Here is a 17,631-nt window from a genome sequence, read left to right as displayed (position 1 = left end):
TTTTCTTTTAGTATTTATTTATTTATTCCCTTGCGTTGCCCTTGTTGTAGTTATTATTGTTGTTGCTATTGATGTTGTTGTTGTTGCATAGGACAGAGAGAAATACAGAGAGGAGGGGAAGACAGAGGGGGAGAGAAAGACACCTGCAGACCTGCTTCACCGCCTGTGAAGCGACTCCCCTGCAGGCGGGGAGCCGGGGTCTTGAACCGGGATCCTTATGGCGGTCCTTGCGCTTTGCGCCACCTGTGCTTAACCCGCTGCACTAGTGCCCGACTCCCCTGCATACTCTTCTTAATGCCTCTATTTTTGATGAAAGAAATGTGACTAAACTACTAAACTCAGTTTGACTTTTTTTTTTCTTTCACATTCTGTAACAGCTATTTGAAGGGTTGGCTGTAAGTTCAGTTCACCTTTCTAGTTCCTACTCATTTGGTTTTACTGGTTCTCACAAACCCAAAAAGATACTTTACAGATGTGAGGAAAAGCAAAGGGAAGGACTGACTAAAATGTGATATTCAGTTTTCAATGCCATTCACTACCTTTGCAAAGGTTTTGCTAAAATTCGGCTAGTTTAACATTTCCATATTTCCTGATGCCAATCAGTTGTTCCTGCTAATCAGATGGTATTTGCCTTTTTTATATTTTCCACAGATGGGCTCAACACCACAAAAACACCTCTTTTACAAGACTTCTATACAGGTAAGAAAATCTTGTTTCCAAGTTTAAGCGTGTATATATAAGAGTATTATTCATAAAGTCAATTTATCTCGTTGTCATCAATTAAATCCAGTGGAGAAGGAAATGTCCTCTCAGCATTACCAACAGTTCAGTTTCATTAAAAGGGTGGCTACTTGGGGGTGCTGACAACAATTCATGATCATCCTCAAGGGAAACGCAGTATGTTCACTTCTTCATAAATATCTGCTAGGTGCTCCCGGAGGCTTTTTTTTTTTTTCTTTTAATGTTTTTATTGTTGTTGTTGCTATCGTTGTTGTGGGATAAATCAGAGAAATCGAGAGAGATGGGGAAGATGAGAAGAGAAGAGAAGAGAAGAGAAGAGAAGAGAAGAGAAGAGAAGAGAAGAGAAGAGAAGAGAAGAGAAGAGAGACGCCTGCAGACCTGCTTCACCACTGTGAAGCCACTCCCCTGCAGGTGGGGAGCCGGGGGCTCAAACAGGGATCCTTATGCCCGGTCCTTGCACTCTGGGCCATGTGCACTTAACCCACTGTGCTACTGCCCAATGCCCCCAAAGGTAGTCAATCGTAAGTCTTTTACTTCAAGATGGCCAGCTGGCATCTATAAAACACAAGGTAAAAGCTCTGTATCATGACTCTTCACTGCAACAGAAAACCCACTGTCAGTGTGAACCCAACCCCCAGTGCTTGAGGAAAAGTGCTGGTGCTGTGGTATTTTCCCCTCCCTCTCTACCTGAAAATGCCAACTCAAGAGTGGAAACACCCCAGCAAAAACAACAAAGTGTGTGTGTGCGCTGTAAGGGACTACTCTCTGGTGGGTCCAGGCAGTGGTGTACCTGGTAAAGTACACACAATCCAGTATGCAAGGACCTGGGTTCAATCCCCTGATCCCCATCTGCCAGGGGGGAGGCTACAGAAGCTCTGGAGCTGGGGGGGAGGGATAGATAGCATAATGGTTATGCAAAGAGACTAATGCTTAAGGCTCCAAAGTCCCACGTTCAATCCTCCGCCACCAAAACCAGAGCTGAGCATTGGTAAAAATAAATAAATAAATAAAACCCGAAGCTGTAGAGCAACAGGGCTGCAGGTGTCTCTCCCCCCGCCCCACCCCCAATTTGTCTCTCTCCAAAATAAACAAATAAAAATGGGTTTTTTTTTAAGAACGACAATGGGGGCCAGGTGGTGGTACACCTGGTTAAGTGCACATTATAGCACACAAAGACCCAAGTTCAAGCCCCTGGTCCCCACCTGCAGAGGGAAAACTTCACGAGCGGTAAAGTGGGGCTGCCTTCACGAGTGGGTAAAGTGGAGTGTCTCTCTCCCTCTCTAGATCTCTCCCTCCTCAATTACTCTCTATCCCTATCCAATAATCAAAACAAACATATATGTATGTATGTATATGAGACGGCTATTTGAATAAATCTCAGATTCCGTTACCCAGGACATGTAGCATATGAAACACCACAATATATGTAAAATGCAGCTATAAATCACAACTATTTTTCTCTCTTATCTTTTTTTTTTCCCCCTGCCTCCAGGGTTATTACTGGGGCTCAGTACCTACACTACAAATCTCCTGCTCCTGAAGGCCATTTTTTCCCATTTTTGTTGCCCTTGCTGGTGTTACTATTATTGTTGCTGTTGTTGTTGTTGGATAAGACAGATATTGAGAGAGGAGGGGAAGACAGAGAGGGGAGAGAAAGATAGACACCTGCAGACCTGCTTCACCGCCTGGGAAGCGACTCCCCTGCAGGTGGGGAGCCGGGGCTCGATCCTGTCTTGGTGCTTGGATAAACGCCATGTGTTTAACCCACTGTGCTACCACCCTGCCCCCTTTTCTCCCCGACTCCTAAGCTAACTTCCTATAAAGCCTTACTGCAGAGATCCTGTTCTGAATGTGCCTAGAATCCCAAGGACCGCAGGTCTCAGTGCCTTCCAAGCAATTTCCCTTATCAAAATTTAAAGAACTCATCTTTACAGGTCCTCTAATTACAAGCAGCTTGTGGGGTCAGGTGGTGGCACACCGGGTTGAGCGTACATGTTACAACCAGCTTGGCAAAAGATAGAACGGATGCACATTTCAAGACACCACTTGTGTTCAGTGCTGTTCCCTCAATGTTCAGCTGGCTAGGCGCTAAAATAATAATAGACAGGTGGGGGGCCTGGCAGTAGCGCAGTGGGTTAAGTACACATGGCGGGTTAAGCACATGTGGCGGGTTAAGCACACGTGGCGCGAAGTGCAAGGACCGGCATAAGGATCCAGGTTCAAGCTCCCAGCTCCCTACTTGCAGGGGGGGTGGCTTCACAAGTGATGAAGCAGGTCTGCGGGTGTCTGTCTCTCTCTCACCCTCTCTGTCTTGCCGTCCTCTCTCCATTTCTCTCTGTCCTATCATCAACAACAACAGCAACAATAATAACAACAATGCTAAACAACAAGGACAACAAAAGGGAAAAAATGGCCTCCAGGAGGAGTGGATTCATAGTGCAGGCAGGCACCAAGCCCCAGCAATAACCCTGGAGGCAATAATAATAATGACAGACAGGTTAGAAGCAAGGTCCATACTTGATACTTGACAGCACAACTTGCCTGAAATCTTGCTCAGGCAGGGCACAGCCATCTCAGTATAAGAAGTCATGAACTAGACTACGAGGCAGGGACTTTCAACTTACATGACCAGTCTGTGAGATGTATTTGTATAAACATGATGGCCTTACTCTTACTAAGCAAGTCTTCTGCAGCATCTTAGGAATGTCCAATGGTAATTATATATATATATATATATATATATATTTTTTTTTTTTTTCCCCTAATGTGGCACCAGGCAGTGGTGGTGCTCCTGGTTGAGCCTACCTGTTATAGTGCACAAGGAACCTGGTTCAAGCCCCCGGTCCCCACCTGCAGGGAAAAAGCCTTGTGAGTGGTGAAGCAGTGCTGCAGGTGTCTCTCTCCCTCTCTATCACCCCCTTCCCTCTCTAGGCAATAAGTGAAGATAACAGGAAAAGTAAATAACAAATAAAATACTGTGGCACCAGGGAGTGAATCAGTAGTCGTCCTCCACATGTATGACTCTGCTGGATGGCCGCCCAGCCCAGCTGTTTATATTCTTTCTTCCCGTCTCTCTATTTCCTCTTGGGTGACAGAGACAGGTGGATAGCGGCAGAGAGAGAGAGCGAGAGAGAGGAGAATAAACACCATTCCACCATCCATAGCGCTCCCCCTCACACTGTCAGTGCTGCCAATGGTGCTCCCATATGTGATGTTAGGACTTACGTATGGCAAGGCATGCATGCACTCTACAGGGTGAACTATTTCCAAAGCCACGATTAATATATTTTTTTCCAGGTAGGTTAAACTTTATTAGAAACATTTACATGTTAGGGCATGGGTGGGGGGAGAGAGGGAGAAGAGAGAGTGAAAAAACTTACATTGTGCTCACCTGGTAATCTAAAGAGAAAGATAATAAACATTTTAAAGAACTTTTTTTTTTAATTTATTTCTTTATTGGGGAATTAATGTTTTACATTCAACAGTAAATACAATAGTTTGTTCATGCATAACATTCCCCAGTTTTCCCATTTAACAATACAACCTCCACTATATGTCAAGAACTGCTTTTTTTTTTTTTTGCCTCCAGGGTTATTGCTGGGGCCCGGTGCCTGCACCACAAATCCACTGCTCCCGGAGGCCATGTTTTCCCCTTTTGTTGCCCTTGTTTTATCATTGTTGTGGTTACTATTACTGTTGTTATTTATGTTGTTGGATAGAACAGAGAGAAGTGGAGAAAGGTTTGGTAGACAGAGAAGGAGAGAGAAAGATAAGACACCTGCTGACCTGCTTCACCTCTTGTGAAGTGACCCTCCTGCAGGTGGGGAGCTGGTGGCTCAAACCGGGATCCTTACACTGGTCCTTGCATTTTGCGCCATGTGCACTTATCCCACTACGCTACCTCCCGACCTCCAAGAACTGCCTTTAAAAAAGATAAGCCAGGGGCCGGGTGCTGGCACATCTGTTTGAGCGCACATGTTACAATTCGCAAGGACCCAGGTTCAAGCCCCCGGTTCCCACCTGCAGTGGGAAAGCTTTGCAAGTGGTGAAACAGGGTTGTAGGTGTCTTTCTGTCTCTTTTCCTGTCCCCCCCCTTTGATTTCTGACTGTCTCTATCCAATAAATAAAGATAATTTTTTTTAAAAAAAGATAAGCCAATGAAAAAAATGTAGTACTATTTATTAAACTAACACACACACACACACACACACACACACACACACACACACCTCCCATTATCCAAAAGTAGAATATTCCTATTGGGTATGCTCCAGTAGATTTTTGGAGGGGAAGGGGGGAAGGCTGGAAATGCTTTGAAAATTTCATGGTAGTAGTATTCCCAGACCCCAACACTAATCTGCCAGACCATACCAAATAAGAAAGCTCTGCTTCCAGATAGTTCTCAAATAGCCATAAAAGTGAGTAAGTAAGCTCCCAGTTTGGCAAATAAATCTTACCCATGATATCATTTCAAAAACTCTGAAAATATATAATTTAAGGTGCAAAGCCTGCCCCAAAAGGTCAGTGGAAACTTGGAAAAGTGACATGTCTCACTTTCATCCAAGTCTATGTACCTCACAGGCCTCCATCCAAATCTCTCAAACCCTTGCGACACACCTAGAGCACCTGGCTCCCTCCCTCTCTGGCTGGAACCACACCCCTGTACTCCCTGCCTCCTCCTGCCCTAAATGACCCGAGCTCTTCTGCTCTTCCATGTCCGCTCAGTAATCTTCCTGGACGTAGAAATCATCCCCCGCCCGCCATGTTCTTACCCACCACCAAGCCTTCCATGAGGCTCCCAATGGAAAATAACTGCCCCTTCTCCTGCTTCCCCAAAGTACTATTTAAGGGCCTTCTCTTAGCACTCACCACACTCAATCTGTATTATAGGCATTGGTGTGTTTGTGTTACCACCTCTCTTAGGTCATAATCTTCTTAAGAACAGGATCAATATCTCATTGTTTAATTTCTCTATCTGTTAAGCACACAGCACCTAGAACAAAGTAGGTACTCCTATCACTATGATCGAATGGCTACTTAGAAATTCAATTACAGACTTCCTGTACCATCTGAAATGGAGAGGGAATTATGACAGACTTTGGAGAACGAATACCTTTTCCCCCAGTCTCCTCTAATAAACTCACTAAGGTTTTAACCTGCATTAACACATGAAGGAGCTTTCAAAAAGCAAGGGCATTTCATCCTTCAATTATCTGATTACACAGGGTGTGGTGTCTTTATACATACACCAACACTCAACAATAATCTATCTTCTGCTGTTAAACAATTAAGCTTATGCTTGATGATAACAGTATGTAAGTACTTTTAAGCACACAGGCAAACTAAAATTTTAAGATGTAACATATTATCAGAATATGATAACCATTACAAGTGGAAACACATGGAATGACCAAGCATTTTTTTAACCACCCTAAGCTTTAGCTACTTAAATATCAACAAAACTTGAAAGGCAGAATTCTATTGCTAAGATCCAAAGCCAATCATTGAAAGATAAGTTTACCTAGACAGAAGCACCAGAGAATCAACATTACGAAAGTACAAAGGTGAGACTAGAAACAGCAGGAAAATCTTAAAGTGACACATTCATTAAATAACTGTTACATGAGGCTCCTGGGTCATCAAAACCCAAAAAGACTGCCGGACTCTCCACTGTATAGAACAGAGAAGAAAAGGGAAGTAGATACAATGTGGCCAACTATGGCAAACATGACAAGGGAGAAGCCAATTTAAAGGCAGAAATGAGATTTCATGTCAGAAGACCTAAAAGTAAATGTCATCTTTGATATCTAGAAGCTGTACAATCTTGCACCAGCCCCTTAACTTCTCTGCACCCTGTTTCCTCCTGGATAAAACGTAGTATATGTGGTCCAGGAGGTGGCGCAGTGGCTAAGGCACTAGACTCTCAAGCATGAGGTCCCGAGTTCCATCCCCGGCAGCACATGTACCAGAGTGATGGCTGGTTCTTTCTCTCCTCCTATCTTTCTCATGCATGAATAAATAAATTCTTAAAAAAAAACAAAACGTAGCATGTAGAGCCAGCAAACATGCCAGACAGTGTGTCTCAGAGACAGCGCTCAGTGACTATCTGCTGGGAAAGACCATACCAGAAGAGCAGACACTGAATTCTCAATTAATCCCTAGTTAATACCTTACAATTGTCTGACAGTCAGTTACTGCTAAACACACACACACACACACACACACACACACACGAACTTTCCTCCTAGCTTTTACATTACTCGAGAGCTCACTAGAATTCTTAAAATTTGAAGTCTCTATGTACCAAGTTTCAAATACAAGAAAGCAGCTCTCATGAAGAGGCCTAGAAGCCAAATTCCTGGGTACCGCACTAAACAGATCACCCATGGAGATTACAATTGAGACCAAGGTGGTAAAGTCTTTTGATGTGTGACAGTAATGCATTTGTCCTAAATTACCATAGGTAATTACCAGAGCCAAGGTGCCTTGGTGCCTTGGCTCTAAGGCTGTGGTTCATGACATCTCAAGGATTCTCCAATCTGATTGAGAAAGCCCATCCAACATACTCAAAGGAAGGCCTCTTTCATAAAAAGAAAAGCAGTCTGCTGTATCCAACCAACTGAGTGGGGCTAAAGGGGTGGGGAGAAGAAGCCTTCAGAGCCAGCTTGACTTTGAAGGTTAGGCAAACATAAGGGGGGGGGGGGGAGGCAGGCTGTGGAGCACCTGGTTGAGCGCACACATTACAGTGCAGAAGGACCCAAGTTCAAGCCCCTGATGCCCACTTGCAAGAGGAAAGCTTCATGAGTAGTGAAGCAGGTCTGCAGTTGTCTGTCTCTCTTCCTTCCTCTCTACCTCCCCTTTCCCTCTCAATTTCTCTCTGCCTCTACCCAATAATAAATAAATTTTTCTAAAAGGGGGGGGAAGAGGAGGAGAGCTCAGGGCACACACCTCACTCAAGCCCCCAGCCACCACTTGGGAGCACCAAGCAAAGGGAAGGTGGCATAAAAAAAAATAAATAAAAAAGTGGAGCAGTGCTATGGTGTTTCTCCTGTTTCTCTCTCTGTATCTCAACTTCTAAAGAGGGGGGGGGGGGGCGTGGGAGACCGAGTGACCACTGGAAGCAGTGGGAATCATGGAGACAGGAAACACAAGCAAAAACTCTGGTCCCTGGCAGCCAAAAAATAAGTGTCAATGAAAGAAGAAAGGAAAATTCAATTTAAGTAAGAGAAAACTAAATGTGTAAAATCAAAAAAGCAAGACACATACTTTCTTCACTGGTGGAGCACTTGATAGTTTATGAAATCATTCTGGGGGCCAGGTGGTGGTGCACCTGGTTGAGCGCACGTTACAGTGCGCAAGGACCCAGGTTTGAGCCCCTGGTGCCCACCTGCAGGGGGGAAACTGTGAATGGTGAAGCAGGGCTGCAGTTGTCTCTCTGTCTCTCTCTCCCCTCTCCCACCCCTTTCCCTCTTGACTTCCGGCTGTCTCTATCAAGTAAATAAAGATAATTAAGAATAACTGGTAAATAAATAAAATCATTCTGCAGACTAGAATGAAAAATGCAAGAACCATCTGAATGTCTCCCATTTGGTAAGTTTTCCCGCGGACAGCCTTCATCAAAAACAGTAATATCAGAGAATGCGGCCGATGGGCCTTTTCCCAGCATTTGTACAGAGGACAAACCTGAGCCGTAAGTGCAGGCAGACCAACAGTGACCAACAGGTCATGGGATTTTAGCAAAAAGGAAAACATGGGATCAGATCAAGAAGCTCATTTACTGGTGAAGGAAACCCAGCGAGACTCTCGCTACCCCACGCACTACATGAAAGGAGGACGGGAGAGGAGAGGCAGAAATACAGTAGGGCGTCCAAGAAACCCCAAAGACGGGACAGTGATCTATTTCGGTTAAAGAAAGAAAACTGATGCATGTCGCACTCTGTGCCCATCATTATTCCAGATACAGCTTCTTATTCAACCTAAGTTAATTAAAACAGCATAACAGGGGGCCAGGTGGTGGTGCATCTGGTTGAGTGCACATGTTACAGTGCGCAAGAATCCAGGTTCGAGCCCCAGACCCCCACCTGCAGGGGGAAAGCTTCACAAGTGGTGAAGCAGTGCTGCAGGTGTCTCTCTGTCTCTCTCCCACTCTATCACCCCCTTCCCTCTAAATTTCTGACTGTCTCTATCCAGCAAATAAAGATTAAAAAAAATTTAAAAAAACAAACAGCATAACAACATGAGGGAATGGACATTATTTTAATTTTTTATGTGAAACACTGGGGCCAGGGAGACAACATGCCTCATACCTGAGGCTTCAGGGACCCAGGTACAATCCCCGGCACCTCCACAAGCCAGTACTCAGTGGTGTCTCTCTTCTCTCGTTCCCCCCTCTCTCATTAACATAAATTATTGATTTTAAAATATCCAATAAGAAAACCTGTGCTTTGGTTTGGTTAAAAAGTCTAAGACTCGGGGGTCGGGCGGTGGCTCAGTGGGTTAAGCGCATGTGGCGCAAAGCGCAGGGACCGGCGTAAGGATCCCGGTTCGAGCCCCCGGCTCCCCACCTGCAGGGGAGTCGCTTCACAGGTGGTGAAGCAGGTCTGCAGGTGTCTATCTTTCTCTCCCCTTCTCTGTCTTCCCCTCCTCTCTCCATTTCTCTCTGTCCTATCTAACAACGAATTGCGTCAACAAGGGCAATAATAATGACCACAACGAAGCTACAACAAAGGCAACAAAAGGGGGGGGGGGGGGAAATGGCCTCCAGGAGCGATGGATTCATGGTGCAGGCACCGAGCCCAGCAATAACCCTGGAGGAGGAAAAAAAAAAAAAATTAAAAAAAAAAAAAAGTCTAAGACTCTGGGGAATGTTATGCATGTACAAACTACTGTATTTACTGTTGAATGTAAAACATTGATTTTTACAATTAATGTTTTAAATAAAGAAATAAATTATAAAAAAAAAAGTCTAAGACTTGGGGCTGGGTGGTGGCGCACCTGGCTGAACACACATGTTACAATGCATGAGGACCCAGGTTCAAGCCCCCAGTCCCCACCTGCAGGGGAAAGCTCTGTGAGTGGTGAAGCAAGGCTGCAGGTGTCTCTCCCTCTCTATCACCCCCTTCTCTCTCTGTTTCTGACTGTCTCTATCGAATAAATAAAGATAATAAAAAAGATTTTTTAATCCAAGACTCTATATCTGTCAAGTATCTTAAAAAAAAAAAAAAAAAGGCAGGTTCTATCATTTGCTTCCTTTCCAAAGAAGCATCGACCTGGAAACACTGGGTGATCCAGCGTCATTGGAATCTGGGTCCTGGCGAAGGTGCATTTCCTCCCTGTGATTGCGCCTACTGTCAGCCAGGTCCAGAACTGCTCAGTAAAGCCCAACTCAAGTCACCAGCCTTCGCACTGGCCTATCTTTTGCAAAGGGTGATTAGATGAAAATATATCTAAGATGAGGCTGACCAGACTGATTCACTGCAAACCTTCCACAACTCCCCCCCCAGTGACTACAGCTTCTGTTCTGGCATAAGCCATTTATCTTCAAAATACGACAACTATGCTAAGCTTTTCTAAAAGGCCTGTCACTTCAAGGATCCTTCAGATAGGCCGTGCAGCAGCTGGGGGTGGGGGAGGAAGCTCGCATGGGTGAACCCGGCCTCCTTGCACTGCCTGAAATGGACTTCTATGTTGGTGGCTGTGTCTTGTCTGACTTTCACTTATTCAACCCTGGATCCTAGAGTCCGTATTCACTCAGATGCTATACACCCACAAAACAACACCCAGAAGGAAACTACAGGGGAGACAGCACGGTGGTTATGCAAAAAGACTCTCATACCTGAGGCTCCAATGGTCCCAGGTTCAATGCCCTGCACCACCCTAAACCAGAACAGACAATGCTCTGATAAAACAAACACAGACTACAGGAAGGACAAAACCTGCGCCCCCATCTTAAGCTAAGCAACCAAGAATCGCACCCTGTGGCCTCAAGACCATTTCATGACCTCTGACCCTATATTCTGAGGGAAGAAAAATAAAATAAAGGCACAAAGTGTAATGAAGAGAGAGCAGAGAAGCCTTCCCCCAAAGGTGAGAGGAAAAAAAAAACAAGCCCAAACTCAGTGACTAAGGATCAAGGACTAAGCTGCTGGTTAACCTGTAAGAGGAGCAACCAAGGAGGATTTCTCTCCCGCACGGTGATCTGTCCAGGCGGGTGGGAGTCTTACTTGGTGGAGAGACACTGCATAGTTTCTACTGCCTGGGGTGGGTATACTAGACTGGCATTCGGCACAAGAGACACGTGGGTTTCCTCCAGCACGGGCCCCTCTGTGCCTGATACTTGCAGGTGATCCAGAAAGGAACCCACCACAATGCGTGGCCCAGTGCCAGCAGAGCAGATGACGGCCCTCTGAGGATTCTGCTGGTTACATGGAGAAGGGAGAAGGCAGAAATCACGGCCTAGACAGTAATGAGCATGGTGGGGATGTCCCACCTCTGCCCCCGGCCGCGGGGGATTCTGTGTGAGCTAGCACTGCCCTTCCCTACCAAGCCTGAGAAAGCCAGGCTAGACAGGACGTTTTTAAAGGCAGCTAACTCCTGACCACAGGCAACAAAGCAGTCAAACTATGGAGGCCCTGGAGCATGAGGCAATAAATACTGAAGTCAGGAACGGAGGCAGGAGCTAAGAGAGGGTATATGAAACCAGTAACTAAAGAGTAGGCAGGGCTAAAATGTCCTTGAAGGGGAAGAAAAAAAAAAATCAGAAATCATATTCTGGCGTGTAGCTGAACAGAGGGGGGAAGAAAAATCTCGAGTCCTGGCCAATCTCCTTTCTCTGCCTTTCAGCACCTCTGGCTCCACCGCCCTCGGCACTTTCCGTTCAGTCCCGGGTTGAAGGCCCCTCGCCGGATTAACAGGATCAAGAGTACACATGGAGAACATTCCACCGGGGAAGGGGAACATGACATCTTTCGGTTCTTTAGGTTTGTTCAGCACCCTTCCCTATAGAGTGAAAGCCTGAGGCTTTGCCAACTCTTTCACAATATCCACCAGCCAGCACACCGCAGCAACCCCAAGCCCCTGCCCACCAGAAGATGAACACATAGATCCAAAACCGGAAACTCAACACAAATTAAAGTCTGGCCCTGGAGTCCCTTAACAGTTCAATGTCTTGGGGAGCAGCAGTCGCCTCCTATCACACCCACTTCATGCTCCCCTTACAGCTTCCTGGCATAAGCAGGTTCTTGGGATTATACAAACCGCTGCTTCTGTTTCCAACCCAGATTTCTAGAAATGAAATCCTGGAATTGAGGGAGAAAGGAAAACAAATGTTGGCAGAAAGAGCGAGGAAAATGCATTGTCTATATAATCCCAATTTAAGTGGATCACCATTAGTTCCCATCACACACAGATTCAGTAAAAGCACTTATTCCAGAAAAACACAGATTTCAAATATCCCTGGGCTTACGCCACACAAAGAGCAAGTTAACAGACACAATCCTACAGATTTTCTCAGAGAGAAACCAGTAAGAGATTAACTGTAAACTATGTATAATTCAACTTCTTGCACCTTAAAAACCAAACTTCACTGTTGGTTACAGAAATGAACAGAGCAAAATGTCCTCCATGGAGTCAAACTAAACACCTGTTCTTGGGACCAACCTCACTCTCCCCACCCCCAGAAGAAAATTTCTTTCCAAATCCCATATTCCATATTTATATTCTCCCCTCAACGCCCCACCCCCACTTTCCTGAAAGTGTAAAGTCTGAGTAAGAAATGGAGGGAAGGCAAATTTCAGACACGAGTTCCCGAGACCAGAGGAGACATTTCCACACTGAATGCAGGAGATAAAATAGGAGCACTTACACTTTTATCTAGTATGACAAATAGTTTGAGGAATGCCCATTAAGCTGAAGCAGTACCCTGCTGCTACCTTTAACCCAAAACTATTTCTACTTCAAGAGCCAAAAGACCCAAGCAAATACTTTCTTTTCACATTATTCTCTGCATGAAGAAATTTGAGCCCCTTCCTACTACATCATAGCTTCTGTGAAACAAGCTGAGAGGCCCCCTTGGCCAACTTTTTTTTTTTTTTTTTCCTTTTCCTTCTGAGAGTAACCTCCAACCAATTCCAGAAGGAGACAAACCTCAAACAGAATTAACCCTTTCAGCCCCTCCCTCCCACAGTCCAGCACAGCCCAAGCATCACGGCAGGGACACGCGAAGATTTTTGAAATCACTCAAGTGTGGGCCTCGGTGATCACAAACCATCGCCCCAGAGCTTACTCTTGGCATCAACCGAGGGCGCTGGGGCTCCGATTCGCTCAAGAAGCCTTCACTCCCCATCATTAAAATTTTACAGGAGGAGGAGGAGGAGGAGAAGGAAGAGGACGAAGAGGAGGAGGGGGGAGGGGCGGGGATGGGGAAGATGGGGGAGGGGAGGAGGACGAGGAGGAGGAAGAGGAGGATGTCACACAAGGACACCTGCTTCTCTTCCACAAGGGACTTGGAGGGCCCTGCAGGAGAAAGACAGACAGCCCCCGCCCCCGGCTTAAAGTTTTCCTCCCCACCAAACTCTGCAGTCAACATACCCTGGTACCCTGGACTGTCCTTGCCATACAGCCTTTTATTGTCAAGCACCCTCACATCATTAGAAAAGGTAGTGTCTAATGGGACTGACTGCTTAGAAAAGCTTTTTTTCTTCTTCTTCTTCTTCTTCTTTCTTTAATCGTGACCGGGGTGTGAGAACCGGCGGGGGCCCTGCTGTGCTGCAGATTCTCCTCCGAGAGACCAGCAAGCGCGGCGTCGCTGAACACCGGCAGCCAGCGCCTCCTCCCCGCCGTCCAGGGCACAAGCTCGGGCCCCGGCCCCGGGCGCCCCGCGCCGAATGCGGGGAGCAGACCGAGCCAGCCCGGGTCACCGGAGCGGGGGAAGCGCCCCCACGCGGCGCCCCCGTCTTCTTCCTCCGCAAGCCGCGGCCGCGAGCCAGGGAGGCGGCGGGCGCGCGGGGGCAGCGCGGTCACCCCCATTTCGCAGCCGGGGCGAGCGAGCCCGGCGAGGCCAAGGTCACGGCGCTCGCCCGGCCCGAGGGGCGCCCGCGCCGACTTCCGGCTCCCCCTCTCGGCGGCGGGGAGCGCCGGCTGGTCGGGGCGCCGCTCCCCACGCCGGGCCGGCGGCCGCGAGCCTCGCGCACCCCCCGGCGGATGCGCGGCCGGCCGGCGCCAACTGGGGCAGCCGGGAGAGGGGGCCGCCGAGCCGCCGCCGCCGCGACCTCCGGGCCCGGAGCGGGAGCCGGGGAGCCGGGGAGCAGCCCCCCGCCCGGCCGTGACAGCTGCGACCGCCGCCCCCTGCGGCCGCGCGGCCCGGGGAGAGTCCGCGGAGTGCAGCGGGCGGCGCGGGAGAGGCAGCGCGGGGGGCGGAGGGGCGCCAGCTGCTCCCCGCCCCCTGGGGCCCGGCGGCCGCGCGGCTCGTGACAGCTGCGCCCACCCGGGGTCTCCGCCCGCCGCCCGCCGCTCACCTGCCGCCGCCGGGCCGCGCTCGCCCGCGACCGTGGCGCCGCCGCCGCCGCCGCGGCCTCCCGCCGCCGCTCGCTGCCCCCTGGTCGGCGCTGGGGTCCCCCCGCGGGGGATGCAGGACGCGCCCGCGGGCGCCGGCTGTCGCGGACGAACTGCGGGGAGCGACGCGGCCCAGGCACTCGAGGCCGCGGGCCAGCCGTCTGAGGGGCGCGCTCGGCGGATCGCGTCAGACTCGCGCTCGCCGGGCCTGAAGAACAGGCATTTCAGCCGCTCTCCGCGGCCGCCATGTTCTCCTCCGCCGCCGCCGCCGCCGCCGCCGCCGCTTCGGTCGCCGCCGCCGCCCCCGCCCCGCCCCCTCGGCGCCCCGCCCCGCCCCGCCCCGCCCCGCCCGCCGCCCCTGCGCGCTCGGGCTCGGCCGGGCCGCCGCCTCACGGGCCCGCCGGGGAGCTCCGACGGCGCGGCCGGCCGCGCGCCCCTCGCCCTCCGCGCCCCGCCGCCCCGCGCCCTCTGCCGGCCGCGGTCTGAGCGCGAGCGGCGTCCGGGCGGCCCCGGCGCGTGTAGGAAAGGAGGCCTCGCGCGTCCCCTCCCCTCGGGGCAGGGCCTCCCCCGGCGGCCGGGAGGCGGCTTCGAACCCCGGGCGCGGGCTCCCGGGTCACTTGAGGCGACGCGAGTCCCGCCGGCCTCGCGCGGGGGCGCCTGATGGCCGAGGCCGCCGACTCTCCGCTCGTCTCGGCCGCCCCTCCGCTTTGCGGCGACAGCTCCGACGGGCACGTGCGGCTTCCCCCCGGGGACCGCGGTGGCTTCTGGCGCGCGGAGCCAGCGCTGCTTGCCCGGGGACCGCGGTGGCTCCCCGTCGTCGCGGGAGGAGGCCGCTGCGGCTCGCGGCCGGGCTGGAGGCGGAGGCGGAGGCGGAGGAGTCGCCGGCCCCGCGCGGCCCCGCACCCTCGTCCCTCTAGCTGCCCTCACCTGCCCGCATCCTCTCCAGCCACCTTTCCTGCTAGAGTTGTTTGTTTGTTTTTGTTTTCTATTGTTTCGACTACTTAACTTGATAGAATTGGGAGGGTGAGATAAAGAGAGGGGGGCCGGGTGGTGGCGCACCTGCTTAAGCCCACGTTACAGTGCTCAGGGACCCGGGTTCGAGCCCCCGGTCCCCACCTGCAGGAGGAAAACTTCACGAGTGGTCAGACAGCCGCAGGTATCTCTCTGTCTCTCTCCTTCTCCATCACGCCCTTCCCTCTCATATCCTGGCTGTCTCTATGCAATAATAAATTAAGAAAAAAACAGAGACAGACCAGGACCGGCGTCAGGATCTCGGTTCGAGCCCCCGGCTCCCCACCTGCGGGAGAGTCGCTTCACAGGCGGTGAAGCAGGTCTGCAGGTGTCTGTCTTTCTCTCCCCCTCTCTGTCTTCCCCTCCGCTCTCCACTTCTCTCTGTCCTATCCAACAACGACGACATCAAGAGCAACAATAATAATTACAACAAAACAACAAGGACAACAAATGGGAAAATAAGTATTTACAAAGGGGGGCTATTAATATAAAGAGAGGGACCTGCAGGCCTGCTTCACCACTCATGAATCTTCCCAAGGGCTTAAACCTGGGTCCTTGGGCGCCCCGCACCCAGCCACCCTTTCCCCTCCCCATCGCTTCTCCTAATTGCCAAGTAAACAGCCGCCTGCCTGGGATCCTCTGAGACCTTGGGAAGCTTCCATCACTCAGTGCGAGCCGACATCACCAGACTCTCCAGGTGCTGCGACCTTTACCCAGGCCCCACGCTTACCCCTAGACGTATTTGTATTCGTGTGTTTATTCATGCGGCGCCTTCAGCGGGCCCTGCGGGGGACTGTCGTTCCTGGGCTCACCTGCTTCAGCTGGATCGCCGGCTACCTGCAGAGTCCCCGGCCCCGTAATAAATAGCTGGAGTTACCACCACCACCCCCGCCCCGCCCCCGGATGTGCTTCAGAACACTCCAGTTTAGGTTGTTTATTTGCTGTTGTTTTTTTTGTAGCAACAACCCCCCCCTCCCTCATCTAGACAGTCTGCACCGTGGGGAGGTGTCCACAAACAGACCACCTGTCCAGGTGAAGCTGGATACCACCATGTGGGGGTTTCTGCAGACTTTACTACAGCAGACTGCTTCTTTCTGAAACTTTCTTCCCTTACGCCTTGCCTTCTTGTCGCTTGACCCTTGGTGTTTGTTTTTTAAGAGGGCCTATTTAATGTTAAGAGAGAGACCAGTGCACCACTCAGCCCTGGCATCTGCTAGTACCTGGCTTAGAAGTCCTGTGCTCTGACAATGACTTATCACCCAGTTCTCTTCACCTACTTTGCGACCTGTCAATAGCACTTTTTTTTAACTGCTCCTTTTTCACAAAGCAAAAAAAAAATTAAGTTGATGTTCTCAAGGTTTTCTTTTTCCCCCCTTCTCACTTGTGGCGACTTACTTTATTTCACAGCTTCAACGGTTAACAACATTCCAATCTCCTTCCAGCCACCCCCACCCCCTTTCAGCAGCCAGTGTCTTAATTAACTTTAAAACTTCCCCCAAGGGCATTCAGTATGGAGATTTTGTTGAATGGTGATTGAAACTGAAGGTATTTTTTATATTGCCATAACCACCCATGAGTGCCAAAGAATTTTTCTAAACTGAGATTCCTTAAGAACTTTTGACTTTTCCTTCCTTTCCTATGCAGATTAATTACAATCATTTGCCAAAATAGTTTAAAACTCACTCTTTCGGGCAGAGGGTAGATAGCATAATGGTTATGCAAACAGACTCTCATGCCTGAGGCTCCAAAGTCTCAGCTTCAATCCCTCACACCACCATAAACCAGAGCTGAACAGTGCTCTGGTTAAATAAAAAAATTAACTCACTCTTTCTTTCCTTGCTTGTGGTAAAATACACAGAACATAAAACTTCCATTCTTGAATAACCCCACCACCTCCAAAAGAAAAAGGTAAAAGTTTCATGAGTGGTGAAGCAGGGTTGCAGGTGTCTTTCTGTCTCCCTCTCTATGTCCCCCTTCCCTCTCAATTTCTTTTTTTTTTTTAAAGATTTTATTTATTTATTAATGACAAAGATAGGAGGAGAGAGAAAGAACCAGACATCACTCTGGCACATGTGCTGCTGGGGATCGAACTCAGGACCTCATGCTTGAGTGTCCAAAGCCTCATCACTGCGCCACCTCCCGGACCACCCCTCTCAATCTCTTTCTCTCCCCAATAATAAATATATATAGTATTCTCTCCTCCCTATCCTTTTTTTTTTTTGCGCCTCCCCAGTTTTTGCCGGGGCTCGGTGCCTGCACTACGAATCCACTGCTCCTGGAGGCCATTTTTCTCCTTTTGTTGCTCTTGTTGTCTATCGTTGTTGTGAT

The 17,631-nt window shown here is 49.5% G+C and overlaps 1 protein-coding gene across 4 annotated transcripts in view; it reads right to left on the bottom strand.

Moving 5' to 3' along the window:
• Positions 1–14,552, bottom strand: part of NCOA1 (nuclear receptor coactivator 1) — a 278,206-nt gene extending 263,654 nt beyond the window's left edge. For all 4 annotated transcript variants that reach the window (XM_060186650.1, XM_060186651.1, XM_060186653.1 and 1 more), the window contains exon 1: positions 14,256–14,552. The gene's annotated coding sequence lies outside the window, so the exon portion shown is untranslated. The remainder of the gene's footprint in view (positions 1–14,255) is intronic.
• Between the last annotated feature and the right edge of the window lie 3,079 nt (positions 14,553–17,631).

This window comes from Erinaceus europaeus, chromosome 3 (genome assembly GCF_950295315.1).
Source record: "Erinaceus europaeus chromosome 3, mEriEur2.1, whole genome shotgun sequence".
Lineage (NCBI taxonomy): Eukaryota > Metazoa > Chordata > Mammalia > Eulipotyphla > Erinaceidae > Erinaceus > Erinaceus europaeus.
The sequence above is the reverse complement of the archived record's forward strand: the minus strand, read 5'-3'. Positions and strand labels throughout refer to the sequence as shown.